Raw genomic sequence first — 14,815 nt, 5'->3', positions numbered from 1 at the left:
ACATCAGGCAGCAGCAGCCAGCTTTTTACTCACCCTCGCTGTCACGACATTTTAAGAAAATCTGGGTGAAAAATAAGGGGAGACAATCGTCAGGAGGCTGTTTGTCTCTCCAGCTGTAATGAAAAGGGGGGTTTAACACGCTTTCTCTTTTTTATGTCCTCAAAGAGCAAATGTCCTGTTTGTTTACAGATCCCTGTCTCTCTCATTGCCATCCTTTGTGATCCTATTTATTGAGCAGAATACTGTCACCAGGTCATACACACAATCCCATAAGACAACAGAAAAACAGTTGTTAGGAGTGTGTGTGTGTGTGTGTGTGTGTGTGTGGGGGGGGGGGCGTTTAAGCAAGGAGGCATGGTAAAGTGAAAGCTCAAGAATCCTGCATCTACAGCTATAATTTAAATCATTTTCTGTGTGTTTCAGCGAAAAGAAATTCAAGCAAAATATACAGCCCTAGAAGGATATAGACTCCAGGGAATGTAGATTCCGATACTATCTCTCTATTCCTCTGAGCGAGCAGCAGCAGCAGCAGCAGCAGCAGCAGCATGAGCTCTCTGTCCACAGCGGGGTAAAGTGTGCACTGTGAACACATTTTAACTGGACGACAGCCAGCAGTTGGTCAGTTGAAGAGGATGTGGGCTGGTCTCTGGAGCATGGCGGTTGTTCATTCATAAACCAGGTAGGAACCTTAAATGAAAAACACAGACATCGCTGACGATGAAAGATCACGTTGGGCTGTTTTCATGCAAGGAGCCGCAAAGTTCCACACATGGACTTAATGTTTTGTCATTCTCTACAAGACGGTTTGTCAAAGCAAGGAGTAAAGTCACTTGAGACGCAAAAGTATACTTATATCATTTTATCGTAAAGTTTATTCACTCGGGCTTTCCTAGAACTGTGTAGTGTAAACTGATAGCACCGTTCTTTTCCCCTCATCGCAGCCAAACACCGTCTGTTGAAACACAATCAAGAGTGCTGGGATTAGTTTGTGGCAAGTACAAGACAAAATGGGGTTTTATGAGGTGTCATACCAGGTGTGCGACAAATAAATCCTCAAATGAGTTGTAACAGACAATAGGAGGTGACGTCTAAAATTATAATCCTATTAGCCACTATTTTTAAAAAGTGTATTCAAACAGTGCCTCTGTAAAAGTCTTTGCACCGGCCTGAGAATCCAGTGCGTTCACGTTATCAGGAGTGTAACGCGCATTCATTCTTTGGCGACTTTGAACAGCTGCAAAAACTGTCTCATTCATTCAACAGTCGCAGAGCAGCATTCGCATTTGCTAGGAGTTGTGTTCGTGTCCATCTTGCAACTGTTAGTTCAGTATTCACTCTGTTTTTGGGTTTGTTTTGTTTTTTGAGGTGTGTTTCACTTTCATTTCATGATGCTCTCTAGCCGCTAAACGCTTATGTTCGACAGTGACTAATGTAGCCCAGATTTTCCGTTCACCCACAGTTTTTGGACCTGACTGATAAGAGACCTAAATATCAGCTCTCGAGCCATGACGTCTCTGGTTCCTTTTTTGAAAACATTGCTGATGACATTTTGGACTAAAAACGTCAACGGTAACTGCACAGAATAACATCTACAGAGCAGACAGGAAGGAAGGTGAGAGAACAGTGCGGAGTCGTCATCTGAGGTCATCAGGTCCTTTGCCAAATTACCGCATCTTTGCCCATCTGTCTCGTAAGTTTCTCAGTCCAAAATGGCGGAGAATTCTGCGCACCAGTGCTACACCGGAAAACTTAGTTTTCATTTGCCGTCACTGAATTGTTTTGGAATAATTTGGTCAAAGAAGCGGACACAGCCCAGATATGTTCCGGGCTAAGTATTTAGCCCTAACTGTGATGGGATCCCAACATGAGAGCTCAGGAAGACGGAGGGGACAACTTCCAACAAAAAAAGCAAGAGCAAATGTTGTCTTGCAATGACTTCACGGCTACAAAATAGCAACAAAAATGCCACATTATTGCTTTCATTCTGCTGGGTGGGTTTTCCAGAGTGTTTTAACTGTTAACAGATGCCAATCATCACAAATGACACTTTACACAGAAGAGAGCCATTGTAGTTACAAAAAAGCGTATTAGCAGCTTCAAATAATCAAAATGATTCACTATCGCCTCCTCTCCTGTCTGTAGCATCTCCTTGAGGGCTCTACTTCCAGGAAGAGGAAACAAAACATGAGTAGAAATTAGACACGATTAAGAAAATAGCCAAAACCAAGCCTGTGTGTGTATGTGTGTGCGCGCGTGTGTGTGTGTGTGAGGCATCGCGATAACATCCAGACAAGTCCATCCCTGGGAATACGCCGCGTCCGCTAAATCTGATGTCACATTCGGCCCACACTTGAGCACGCCGACGCTCTGCACTGTTGAACATCCCTTTGCATGAAGCTTTTCACTGACAGAACCATTTTTGAATCAGTCTCCTTGACCCAGTTGTGATAAGGAAAATTCCTCTTCTATATTTGGATCAGTGTGTCTTGGGCTGGTGTGCATCACAGACATCACATCATCCTGAGCGTCGGTGTCGCAACCCTGTGATCACACGTCTGACTGGTCGATCCAGGGGACGACAAAAGAAGATTTCATACCATGGCGCTCAGGACAATCCTGAGAGCACGGAGGACTGTTTAATCAGAGTTCGTTTTCATTTTAGAAGCTAAATCCTGTATTACATCCCTAATGTTTGTTGGAGTGCGATACTGACCCTGAATTTTTTAACTGTTATTGCTCAAAACCAGGAAAATCAAAAGCACTTTGGTAGCTCACATATTTAAACCTTGCAAGCAATTCAACACAAAATGGGTCTTTCAGCTGAGGGTGACAAGCTTAAGTGGCCTGGCACCAATTGGTGAATGAGTAACTAGCTCTTTCATGGGGGACAATTTAGGATTTCCTACCTGTGTGAGAGCGCTTAATGGCTGCTTTACTGAATTTAAATCCTGTGGTATGTAATGAAATATAAATTTACTTCAAATTGTAAAACGCCAATTCATTTGGAGTGTGCAAGAAAAGAATTAATCTCCTCCTCTAATGACTTTTAGACATAAAAAGAAAAAATGTGTCAAATAAGAATTATATACATATATACACACATCCATATATGTGTATATGTATATATACACACACATGCACAGTGTATAACAGGTTTTAGGATATAAATATCTCACTTCCACAGCAGCTTTTTGGGAAATGTGTTTATTGGTTAGTTAAGCGCATTCAACGGTAGTGGATGGACAGACTGGCAAACCACCATCCAAATACACTTTTCTCCAAAATCTCCTTTGTCTGCATTCGTATAAAAAGTGTCACGCATAACATTTACAATAAAATAACAAGAATAACTTTCCTACAATAGCAGCCCAGTGGTTTGACATAGCTCCTGAAACTTTAGCCAACAAAACAAGAAGAAACCGAGTGGTACTAAATGTCGCGGCCAAATTTGTAATGGAGGAGGATTACTTCTGGAAAAGGTAATCCTGAACCTTATCTATTTGATTAATTGGTATGCTAACGGTCACTTTTGTGCTAAGCTAACGAGCAGTTAGCCGTTCTCTGTGGGTCACTTACTCCCAGCAGAGCCCACAGATTAGAGAAGGGTATGTGTCTGGTTGTCTGGCTCTTGGGACAATGGCAAATATGTACATTTCCTAAAAAGTTGAAATTTTCCTTTAAAAGCTTTAAAATTGAGACACCAGCTGTTATATTTTACACTGCACCTTACATTTACTTTGATTAAACTGTACATGGCTTTAACGCAATAAAAGCCAGATTAAACCGGTTGATAGTACCAAAAGTTTAGTTTGAATACAGTATGGTGGAAATTTACCATAAACTATTAACGATAAATGTTCACATTAGCCAAATTCAGGGATGGCCGACAAGCTGGGAACAGGCTGAAATCAATGCTTCCTGTCACCTTTAAGCAGGACAAATGGTGCCTATTGTTCCAGCCTGTCCCTCCCCCTAACTTAGACAGCTGGGGTAGATAGACAGGCCAGAGAGGGGCTCTTGAGAATCCTTCAGAAGAGTGTGTTCAACGAAAAAAACAAAAACAACAACAACAAAAAACTCATCTCTTATCAGGACTCAATCTGAACTTTTTCGAGTCAAACACAGACTGATGTGCTGGTGCATTTTAAAATGAGGTGTCTGCAAACAGTGGCAGCAGTTCGTCAGTGTGTACCTGCGTGCGTGTGTGCGTGTGTGTGTGTGTCTGTGTGTGTTGGACTGGAGTCTGGATGCTGCTTGGCACAGTCATGGCTCCTTGACGTCAGCGCTCAGCCCAGCCTGCTGCTGCTGCTGCTGCTGCTGCTGCTGCTGATGCCGCTGCTGCTCTCAAACATGTCTTTGTTATTCAGAGCTTTCCATCAGAGAGCGGAGAGCTGCAAAACACGGAGGCCGGATTCCTCTCCAGGGCGGACCCGGAGTGTGTGTGTGTGTGTGTGTGTGTGTGTGTGTGTGTGTGTGTGTCTTCCCTCATTAGCGAGCCACGATCATCAGTTATAATACCATGTTGTCGTTTATGAGGTATCAGTGCTAAGTAAAAGCTATAAATGCTATAAACTGGAGACTAATTATTAGCCAACGTTAATTATGATCTTTCTTATTTAGTTTTCATGATTGAGAGGCTTCTGTGTGATGGAGCTGACTGCCAGCTTGTATTAATAATTGTCAATAATGATGTTAAGAACAAGACAAATGATACTCTGCATACGAATACTACTCTCCAAACAGATATGTCCAGATATGTATATAGTTTTACAGTACTGCAAATATTGCACAATATTACTTCTTTATTTCTCTATTTCATTCAACTTTATGCGATGTTTTTTTTCCAAATTGGCAAGTATTTCTAAGCAGACATAGTTTAATTTACTTCTTTTCCAGGAATGTGCAATATCCAATGTTGTAATATTGACCACTGCCAATATTATCAGTATTAAAAACAAGTTTATATGACATTCACAGTTGAAAACACATGTAAACATTGTGATTTTGATTTTTTTTACTTTCTTTATTTTCTAATCATTCTTAAAAGGCCATAAATCATATATTTATCACATTATTTGGACCTATATTGATATTTTGACCAATATCTTTGATCAATTTGATTGTGCATCCAGCTTCTCATTACTTCTCCCTCTTATATTTTTTATTTACCAGCATTTCTGCAAAGACCACTTCCTCACATGGTGAAAAACTTGACGTTCAACGACCGTGTGCTCGTTCTTTCCTATGCTAAGAGGACACATCCATTGAAACGCCACACCTCTTTCATTCCAACTCCAGCAAACAACTTGTTTATTATCTTTCTGATATTCCAACAATACAGCAGGCTGCCACCGTCTCAGCTGTAGCAGGAGCACCAGATGGCTGCGGAGCGTCAGTCCCGCTCCGTTCCCGGTCCGCCTGCTCTCCCTCCTTGACGGCTTCTCCGCGTTAAAGAAAAAAAAAAAAAATCCGCGACACATTTTGTCAGCAGCCACCGAGCATGAGTCCCTTTGGTAATAGAACAGCCAATGTAATTTGACACTTCAACTTACTGCGCTCTCCCCGAGTCTATTCAGTTACTCACCCACTGACGTTGAGCCCATTCTCAGTGGCCGTGAGGGGGGAAGATATTTAAAAACAAGAGGCGAACATTACCGAGGACTTTCTCCGCTTAAGAACCCGGTGAGTCGCTGCAAACTTAACGGTGCTTGTTCCCCCGGTGTGGCGCTGTGATCGCTCTTGTCTCGGGAAAGGGTTTTTTTGTTGTTTTTTTTTTTTGTTTCCACTTTGGCTCAGATTGTTTCTCAACAATAGAGTGACCACTTGACACGGCAGTGAGAAGCACCTCGCAGGCTGGAATAACAAACCACTGCTGCTTCTTTTGTGTGTGTGTGTGTGTGTGTGTATATATTTATATTTACTACCACGCTTACCGGGGCCGTCGGGATTCAACCGGCGGGCTGTTAAGCAGGTTGTGCATTTCGTTAGTAACAGATGCCGCGTTGATCTCAAAGCGCCGGGGCTCGGAGGCTACATTGTGGCAGCCTGGGTGCGTTTTGCTTGCAGAATGAATCGAGCCGCGGTCTGCGCACTGTAGAACCCCTCTACCTTTTATGCACACAAAACCACATTTGGGTTTGTGGTCTTTTTTTATTTTTTACATTTTTATAATGTGTTTTGGAATTGATGTGATTCAAGAAAGAATAGATGCAGAATAGATGGATGCATTTCTCTCAGATGACATATTAAGTGTGTTTTTTTTTTTCTAAACTTTGCAGCAGCACGTGTGGATAGTAGATCCGTGCTGTTGGGTTGCTGCTTCATAAGGTTTTAGCAAGTTGACTCTTCAAATTCCTGCTCTCTTGAATATGGAACCAGTGGGGATTGAAGGGGGCCTCTCTCATGTTGAACTCCTTTTTGTGTGTGTGTGTGTGTGTGTGTGTGTGTGTGTGTGTGTGTGTGTGTGTGTGTGTGTGTTGCTTGCTGTACATCTGTCCATGCAGGCAAACAGCATGGCCAAGTTGAAAAAAAGAAAGCCAGACAACTGCTCCTTGATCTGCTTCCCAAACATTGTCAGTGTGTGTGTGGCTTTTATTAGCACTTCTTTTACACATCTAAAAGATCTCATTTTGAGAGAATCAAGTCTAAGTAAACAACATGCACGTGCAGATGCTGTTGTTTTGGCATCTGGGAGAGTTTTCCTTGCTTATTGTTGCTGAAAGTTCTTCCTCTTCCCCTTTGCTGCTGCTGCATCTGAGCATTTGGAAACTTCTCCGGTGGCACTTTTGTGACTTGTTAAGATAGGACCAGATCCAGTTTTGATTCAGACTGAGATTACGCTCCTGGTTCAACCTGCATGTACCATAAACACTTGACGCCACATGTGATTAAAAGCCGATCCAGCTCCGTTTGTGCAGTAGAAGACTCCAACTTCCAGTCGCTTCATAAATTAGGGTGGTGTCAGACAGGACAGGAGGGAGGTTTTCTGTCCCATCCCCGCCCTCCTAGTCACCCCACATCTGTGGGGCCCCAGGTTGGGCTCCTGAATAACTATGGGGGAGACCCCACCAGGCTGACCTTCTTCTATTCAAGTTGAGGATGTTGAAACACCAGCCGTCAAACAAAAGACACATTGAAACAGAGATCTGCAACCCAGCACGTGTGTCTGGGTGCTGAAGTAGACCATTTATTAACTGTGAGTTTCCCACTAACCAATGACAAGCTCCAGCATCTAACAAGGCAGAGTACAATCAGCTGCTTGTTAGCAAACAAAATAAAACAAGCGCTGGATTTTATTTCAAGTAGACCTCTTCCTTTATATTAAATCTCATATCTTCACGGAAGAAATCTTCCTCCTCTTGTGTGTGTGTGTGTGTGTGTGTGTGTGTGTGTGTGTGTGTGTGTGTGTGTGTCTGGACTGCAGCCAGCCTGAGATCTGTGTGTGGTACTGGCGATTGACAATGGCAACACGTTTTCAGTGCGGGGTGGGAGTTCTCTCGCTCTCGCCTTTCCACCCACCCGATGAGGTGAGAGTAAAGACGGAAGCTGGAAATGGCTGTGCCACATGGGAAATTATTCAACTCTCAGATCAGAGAGGACACACAAGGCCTCATTACCTCTAGCAGCACCGCTGGACAGCTTGAGGAGACCTATAGTATCCCGTGTGTCGAGCCACGCTCATGCCGCTACACTTCAGTGTTGTTATGGAGCATCTGATGCTTTCCGTCTCACAAAAACAACACTGCTTTAGTTTACACTCAAGAGATAATTATATATTGTAGCAGCAAAAATGAACCATCTCCCACTAGTTTGTAGTGCCTGAGCCCAACAACGTGTGCTTAAACAAGCTGTTAGATGGTCTATAAGCTTATAATTTTATTGATTTACCTTGGGATTTCCACTTGTGGGGAGCAGCGTTTGTGTACAGAGAACGCTCTTAAGTACTCTTTACAGGACCAAACAAAAAAAAAACAAAAAAAGGCGACCAACAGTTCTTCCTCCGCGGTCAGATCCTGTGGGAGGTTTGTGTGTAGGTTTCGTTCAAGGTCCTTTTTGTGTTGTCTTTGCTTGACGGAATTAACTCCTGGGATGAATCACCCTGCTGGTATGGCTATTTGCAATGAGGAGGGAGAGTGCGAGGCAAGGCTGGAGCTGTCCGTTAAAGAAAGTGTGTCAGTGGGCAGTTGCGGTTGCTTCATCATGAGGTTTTGCGCTGGTGTCAAACAAGCTCTCACAATGTGTTATTTTTAGGGTTGTTGTTGAATCAAAAAGTCTGTTTTGATCATGACTACATAAAAAAAAAAATGCCAATGTCGTTAGCTGGTTTTCTGTCTTCTCCAAGTTTCGAAGTGGTTCTTTGTTTTCAGATCATTTTAAGATGAATGTTTTTTGCTCCAAGGAAGGTATTTGATTCTGCCAAAAATTATTATCCTTTACTACCATCTGCCACATTACGGTCTATTGGAGACATCAACCAAGTGAGGAAATACTCTGAAAATCAATCAAAAAAGATATCTATTGTATGTTTGCAGCTTTGGTTATTGGCATCGCCAAGGAGCGAATGTTTTTGTTCCATCCAGCCAAAACAGCACTGGAGGAAACATCTGGCTCAAACTGTCATCATCTCTGTCATCATTCATCATCACTGTGGGCGGAGCTAAACGGAGGCAGCGCCAGTGCAAAATAATACTGGGGGTGAAACCTGCTCCATTCGAGAACGCTGTTTATTTATTTGTCGCACATCTCTACAAGCAACTGTCTTCACTTTACAAATCTAATCTTTGTTAAAAGTTTTCAGCGTGTAGGATGCTACTAGCTTGCTAGTTAGCTAGCTAGCTCAGACTTTTTCTGTTGTTCCATTGAGCGAGGGGGACTGAAAGATAAATTGGCGGGACAGAAAAAGGGGTGGAGACTTCTGATGGCTATAGTCACCCAGCGGCAAGGTTACATCCACAATGTTGTACACATAAATTAGACTTTGTTCTTTGATGGAGTTTGTCTGATCGTTAGCAAGGAGCCCCTTTTAATTTGAGGTCAAATCTGAAATGTTTTTTTGTCTACATTAGACTTGGTTGGGCTCATGTTGGTGCAGGCGCGCTCTCCCTGGTACTCTCTGGTTTTGGTACTGCATTATCCTTGGTAGCGAGATATTTTTAGGATTATTAGTGGTCAAAATTTTAACTTTGAGAAGTTTTGAGGCATTTTTTTTGTCAATTTTTACTCCTAGAGTGCTATGTTTTCAGTCCACTACACTCACACGATTAATAGTTTGCAAGTTTTTGGCATTTTTTTAATATAAAATACACATGTAGTTGCAATCCCCTCAGTTTCAGTGACCTAAATCAAGATTGTTTTGTTTTAATAAGATGATCCAGGTGTTTTAGGGTTTGTTCTTCTTATCTGACCCCTGGAATAAATACTTCTCTCACCACAGAAGATAGTAAAATAAAGCCTTCCCTCTACGTTCCCTCTTCACATGTCATCCAGCATCCCCCATGTGTGTACTTGTACTGATTTGTAACGCTCCACCTTAGCGACACAGAGCCGCAGTAACATGCACACAAGTGCTGATATCTGCCGAGGGGTTTCATGATGGAGGGAATGAATGGTCGGACACTGTCAGCTTTACTGTTGACTGTTAATATGAAGCTTCTATTTTCAAAACACAGCTCAGGGAAAGAGAATCTGTGTGTGTGTGTGTGTGTGTGTGTGTGTGTGTGTGTGTGTGTGTGTGTGTGTGTGTTTGCATTTGTGCAGGAGACAGATAGAGAGAGAGAGAGAGAGAGACAGAGAGAGAGCAGAGCGAGGGATGGGAGAGGTGCTGGGAGTGACGCCAGACCACACATCATTTAATCACGTTAGAGTGTGCAACCACTTTGTGCATATTTTCGGTTGCACTGGTGATAGGAGTTGTTATTGTACTAACTGTTTGCACAGTGGGAGCTTGACAGGAGGGAAGGAAGAGATGACAGTCTGAGGAAAAAAAGACCCCCTTATTTTGAGATTTATATTGCAGATTGATTTCCACTTTATGACCAAAAATATGACAACAAAAGTAAGATGTCTGGCGCTTGTGATGAGGAATTCGAAGCAAGACCACTTATGAGTTGAGCCTTTAGAAGGACAACAATTGTGCATATTAGCATTGGATTTGAACGTGTCTTTTGGCTTAATCCCACTGTTGACTCGCCTGCTAAGTCCTGAGTGTGTTATTTTTGCTCTTTTTTTAGGGAGCCCCTCTCTGCATAATCTCCCTTAATCTAATCTATCCCCTTCTATAATAGACTGGGAATGATGTGACTTTATAGGAAAAGCTTTAGTGTAGATCCATACCAAACAGACTAGTGTGCCGGTTTCTTCTCCAACCCCTCTGGCAAAGCTCTTGTGAAAATGCAAGTGACCTCTGCGCCCCCTTGTTAGTCTGAACAATAGACCTGCCTCCTCTTACAGCTGCAGCCGCGCTGGAGGGGAAGTTAGCCGGAACAGAAAAAACACACACACACACACACACACACACACACACACACACAAATACATATCTGGTGATTTATAGCTCTGAATACTGTATTTTTGGCTTGATCTAATACTTGCTTAATACACCAGGACATTCTTTTTCTGTTTAGGATTTGTTACTACGAGTGCTCTAAGTAATTGATCAGGGTTCTAGGATACAACTTGAAGCTAAAAAATATATCTAAATCACAACATGGCCAAGTGCAATATCCAGTAGAATATTTGCTGAAGGCAAGATGCGCTGCATCAGTCTGCACAGACTTAAGAGGGCATCTTTGTTTGGTGTAGAGCCTTGCAAACACCCCACCAGTGTGTTCTCAGTGTGTTCATCAATGTGGACACAAGAATGAGGATTTTTTAGGAATATTTTGAATAAGGGCTGCATAATTCATCGCAATATGCAGTTTTCAGATGCAGTATTTTTCGTTAAAGTGTCCTAATACAATTTTCAGTAAAATTATCACCTAGAGACAAAGGATCTTCGTTTGATAGAGATTGCTGCAAAAATTACAGAAAATAATGATGTAAAAATTCCCACTCCCTCTAATGCCACAAGTCATTTTCCCGTTGCGATTTTAATCAAAATATAAGCAGTTGGTAGGGATGCACGATAATATGCGTGATCAGCACATATTGGTCATGATTATTACTTATATCGGTATCAGTGTGATCGCCGATATGAACGACAACACGATATAAACAAAGAAAGAAAATCCAATACCCTGCATCCCTAGCAGATAGATACGTTTCCAAAATGGACAGCTGTATTTTGTCACAGCATCATGGATCATATTATGTATATCATACATTTATAACCAATTATAATGCTTGTGCTCTGGAATTGTAAAGTCAATCAAAACAAGCCATTTTGAATGCATCACCCTGAGCTCAGGCATGGGCATCTGTGAATCAGTGGGAGTTAAAAACCTCAGACTGTTGTGATAATAATAAAAGAGAAAATATGTATATACAGGATCCATTCTGCACGTCTTAACCCATGATAGATATAATTGGAGCTTTCGAGGCCCCCCAGCAGTCGTCGGCTCATGCATGTTGAATGTGACACGCTGTGAAAAACATACGCCGATGATGTCGGAGAGCAACATCACAGTGTTAAGTGTAAATGAAAGGTTTTGAATCATGAATACCATCCACCTTTTCCAGAAGTCATAGCTTTTATAAATTAAACAAGGTCCAACCCAGGAATCCTGAAGGGTTGTCAAAATCTCGCAGCATAGGATGTCGTTGCGTGGCAACCCTGTTAGATTTTGGGCATCATCTGAAAAACTAGTAGCAGCTCTTGAAATTTGTCTCAAGAGGTGTAATCTCACTATTTAATAAAAAGGGTGCTGGAAAGACTCCTGAGGGGTTCTGCTGAGGCATCACCATCATCTAGTGTGCACTTCCGAGTTTTTTGTTGTTGTTGTTGTTGCGTGCCTGTGTTCGTGTGTGTGTGTCTGTGTGTGAGGTGCGTTAGATCCACACCTCTGATGAGTAATGAAAGTGATTCCGAGCAAGTGGTGAAATTACGTTCAACAGAGCCCGTGGGGGTCCATATCTCATTGTTCTCTGACAGGGAAAATTAACTGGGATTCACTAATACGCGGTGAACGTCCTTCCCCCTTACTCTCTTTCCCCGGCAACATCCTTCCCTCCTTTGCCCCCACCTCCCCCCTTTTACCAACCCACTCCACTGCAAACGCAAATGTCAAATGCTTTCAGAGGTTTGCTATCAAAATGTGAAACACAAGTATCTTGATTCACCACTTCACGCTCGCAACATATATCAATACACGAGGCTTCGATTTGAATTTGTTTTGCATTGCACCTGGTGCACTTTGCATATTCACCTTGGAAAACTCCTGCTGTCACTTCATAACAGATAGAACTTTAATGCACTACAATCAATCATGACAACAAAAACCAGGAGTTCCAAAATTGGGAGTCAGAAGATTTTTTTTTCCAGAAAGCTTGGAGAATTAGGAAAAAAGCTGCTGTTAATTCAATATAATTTTTGTTTGAATGAATAAGCCTATTAGTGTGTGTATGTACAATGTTTTTATACTTTTACCACCTCCAGAGACAGTGGGGTGGCAAGTATGACCCCTTGTTTTAGGATTTGTGAGCTGAAAAGTTTGAAAAGCCCTGATGTAAACAATGATGAAAGCGGAAATAAGTTGTTGGTGGCCAACAATTAACAGTTCTTTACATTTTTAGATAGCAAGATTGTTTGGGATGTGAAATTTCTATCCATCCATCCGTTTTCTACCGCTTATCCTTTTTAAGGGTCGTGGGGGGGGTTTGGGTTGGAGCTTATCCCTGCTGCCTTCAGACAAGAGGCGGGGTTCACCCTGGACGGGTCGCCAGCCCTTCGCAGGGCCAACACATAGAGACAGACAACCATTCACACTCACAGCCACACCTACGGTCAATTTAGAGTATCAATCAGCCTCGTCCCCTCTTGATGTCTTTGGACTGTGGGAGGAAGCTGGAGTACCAGAGAGAACCCACACAGGAACAGGGAGAACATGGAGACTCACACAGAAAGATCCCGTACTCAAGCTCAGGCTCAAACCTGGAACCTTCTTGCTGTGAGGCGACAGTGCTGACCGCTGCACCACCGTGCCATCCATGTTAAATTTCCATAATTGCAAATATGCAAAGGCGTCCCTTTTACACAACCTTCCTCCAAAAGATTCGAGCAGATCTGCCTGATTGAAAAATTGCTGAGCTTGTAGCTTGGTGCTAGCTTGCTAGCACAGTGGCCAACAGCAAGTGTCTCCCCACTGGACTACAAGACAGACAGAACAAACAGAAATCTCTTATCACAAATATGTTTAGTTTTTAGAGCTCTAATTGTAAATTTGTGCCACATTAACAGAGAGGGACCCCTGTTCATTGCTCCACCTATCTAGTAAATTATGTTGCAGGTTCTTTTGCATGACATGCTAGTTAGGAAACACTGAGTTCACCATGAGGTTTACAGAAAATATTTCAGTCATATTTTCTTTAATTTTGATAAATCTGTTGATTATGAAAGTCCATAGATGGTAGAAACCAACGTTTAAAGGTGATCTCCCAATTTTCCATAAATGAAGCATTTGAAAACTGGCTTCTAACCTTCAGCTGTCATTTTGTCACTTTTGTGACCCGATTATCGCTTTCTTCAGCCTGTCCAACAAAAACTGTCTGTCTGTGATGATGAAGTGGAAACAGCAGTGACACCACAACTGTTGCCCGCGTGTCAGATTACGCCTTACCTTCATTCTAACAAGGTGTCTGTGTGCAGTCAGCCGCCCAGGTGCGAGGTACGCATCACAGACCAGCGCTGATACCCTGACATGACAGCTGCGGGCAGTGAAACACCAGAGGAGAAGTCCCACCAGTAAGACAGGGTGGAGAACTTTAACCCCTCGTGTCTGATTATATTGATAGCTGTGATCACTGACATCCATAGAATTTGTGTAAAAAAACAAAACAAAACAAAACTGAGAAAACAGGAAGCTTGTCACAACATCCTTTACTAGCATACATGCAGGTGTTCGTAGCAACCGCTAATAGCCAAAGTAGCACGACACCATCGTGCAGAATTGCCACAAAAGTCAATACAATTAAGCATCTCAAAACCAAACATGGACAGAAGAAAATGCATGATGCATTGTTAGTTACTCAACAAGTATCCACAACTACAGCCTTTAAGAACATCAGTCATTTTTGTGAAAACTATTTTTGTCCTTGCATCCGAATGTTACGCAGCATCAAGTCGGCTCAACATCAAATCTCTACAAGTGCTTCTTGCAAGTTTTTTTTTTCTAATGCACATTGTCAAATTCAAATATCCTTATCATAAAACAACAAACTAGCAGAGAAACTCCGTGGTAGACCAAATTCCAGTAGAGAGTCAAATATTGCTAAAATACTGTAATTATTGGAAAATAGAGGTAGCATTACCACAGAATAGCACTCAGTATGCAGTGAAATATAGGTTAACAAAATTTTCACAATCCTCATTGATCCCGACCCCGACTCACAAGTTGACATCACAAAATGTTGTTGCGGCTTCAACTAAATTCAGAACAACACAACAGATTTATTTCAGTGTGTGTTTTAATCTGTTCCCGTGTGTTTGTTTTGGAAAGCTTTGCATTAACATCATCGTCATCTATCACAGCCGTCGTGACATTATTTAGTAAACTTTACAGTTTACATCACAAAGTAGCAGATTAGCTTCCTGTAAACTATCACGGCGCAAGGCTAGTGCTCCGAGTTCCTGTGCTGGATGACTGACACATGACAACACTGC

General features: G+C 42.2%; 1 protein-coding gene across 4 annotated transcripts in view; it reads left to right on the top strand.

The window, feature by feature from the left end:
- Positions 1 to 658: 658 nt before the first annotated feature.
- LOC147239749 (zinc finger MIZ domain-containing protein 1-like) overlaps positions 659 to 14,815 on the top strand; it is a 112,931-nt gene continuing 98,774 nt past the window's right edge. For 3 of the 4 annotated variants that reach the window (XR_015111511.1, XM_086195418.1, XM_086195423.1), the window contains exon 1: positions 5,469 to 5,682. The gene's annotated coding sequence lies outside the window, so the exon portion shown is untranslated. Of the gene's footprint in view, positions 680 to 5,468; positions 5,683 to 14,815 lie in introns of those variants that run through there. The other variant, XM_086195421.1, reaches the window with a different exon arrangement.

Source organism: Aulostomus chinensis, chromosome 23 (genome assembly GCF_037954235.1).
Source record: "Aulostomus chinensis isolate RoL2024-O1b breed Wild chromosome 23, RoL_Achi_v1.0, whole genome shotgun sequence".
In the NCBI taxonomy this organism is placed as follows: Eukaryota; Metazoa; Chordata; class Actinopteri; order Syngnathiformes; family Aulostomidae; genus Aulostomus; species Aulostomus chinensis.
Note: the sequence above shows the minus strand (reverse complement) of the source record. Positions and strands in the feature narration are given on the sequence as shown.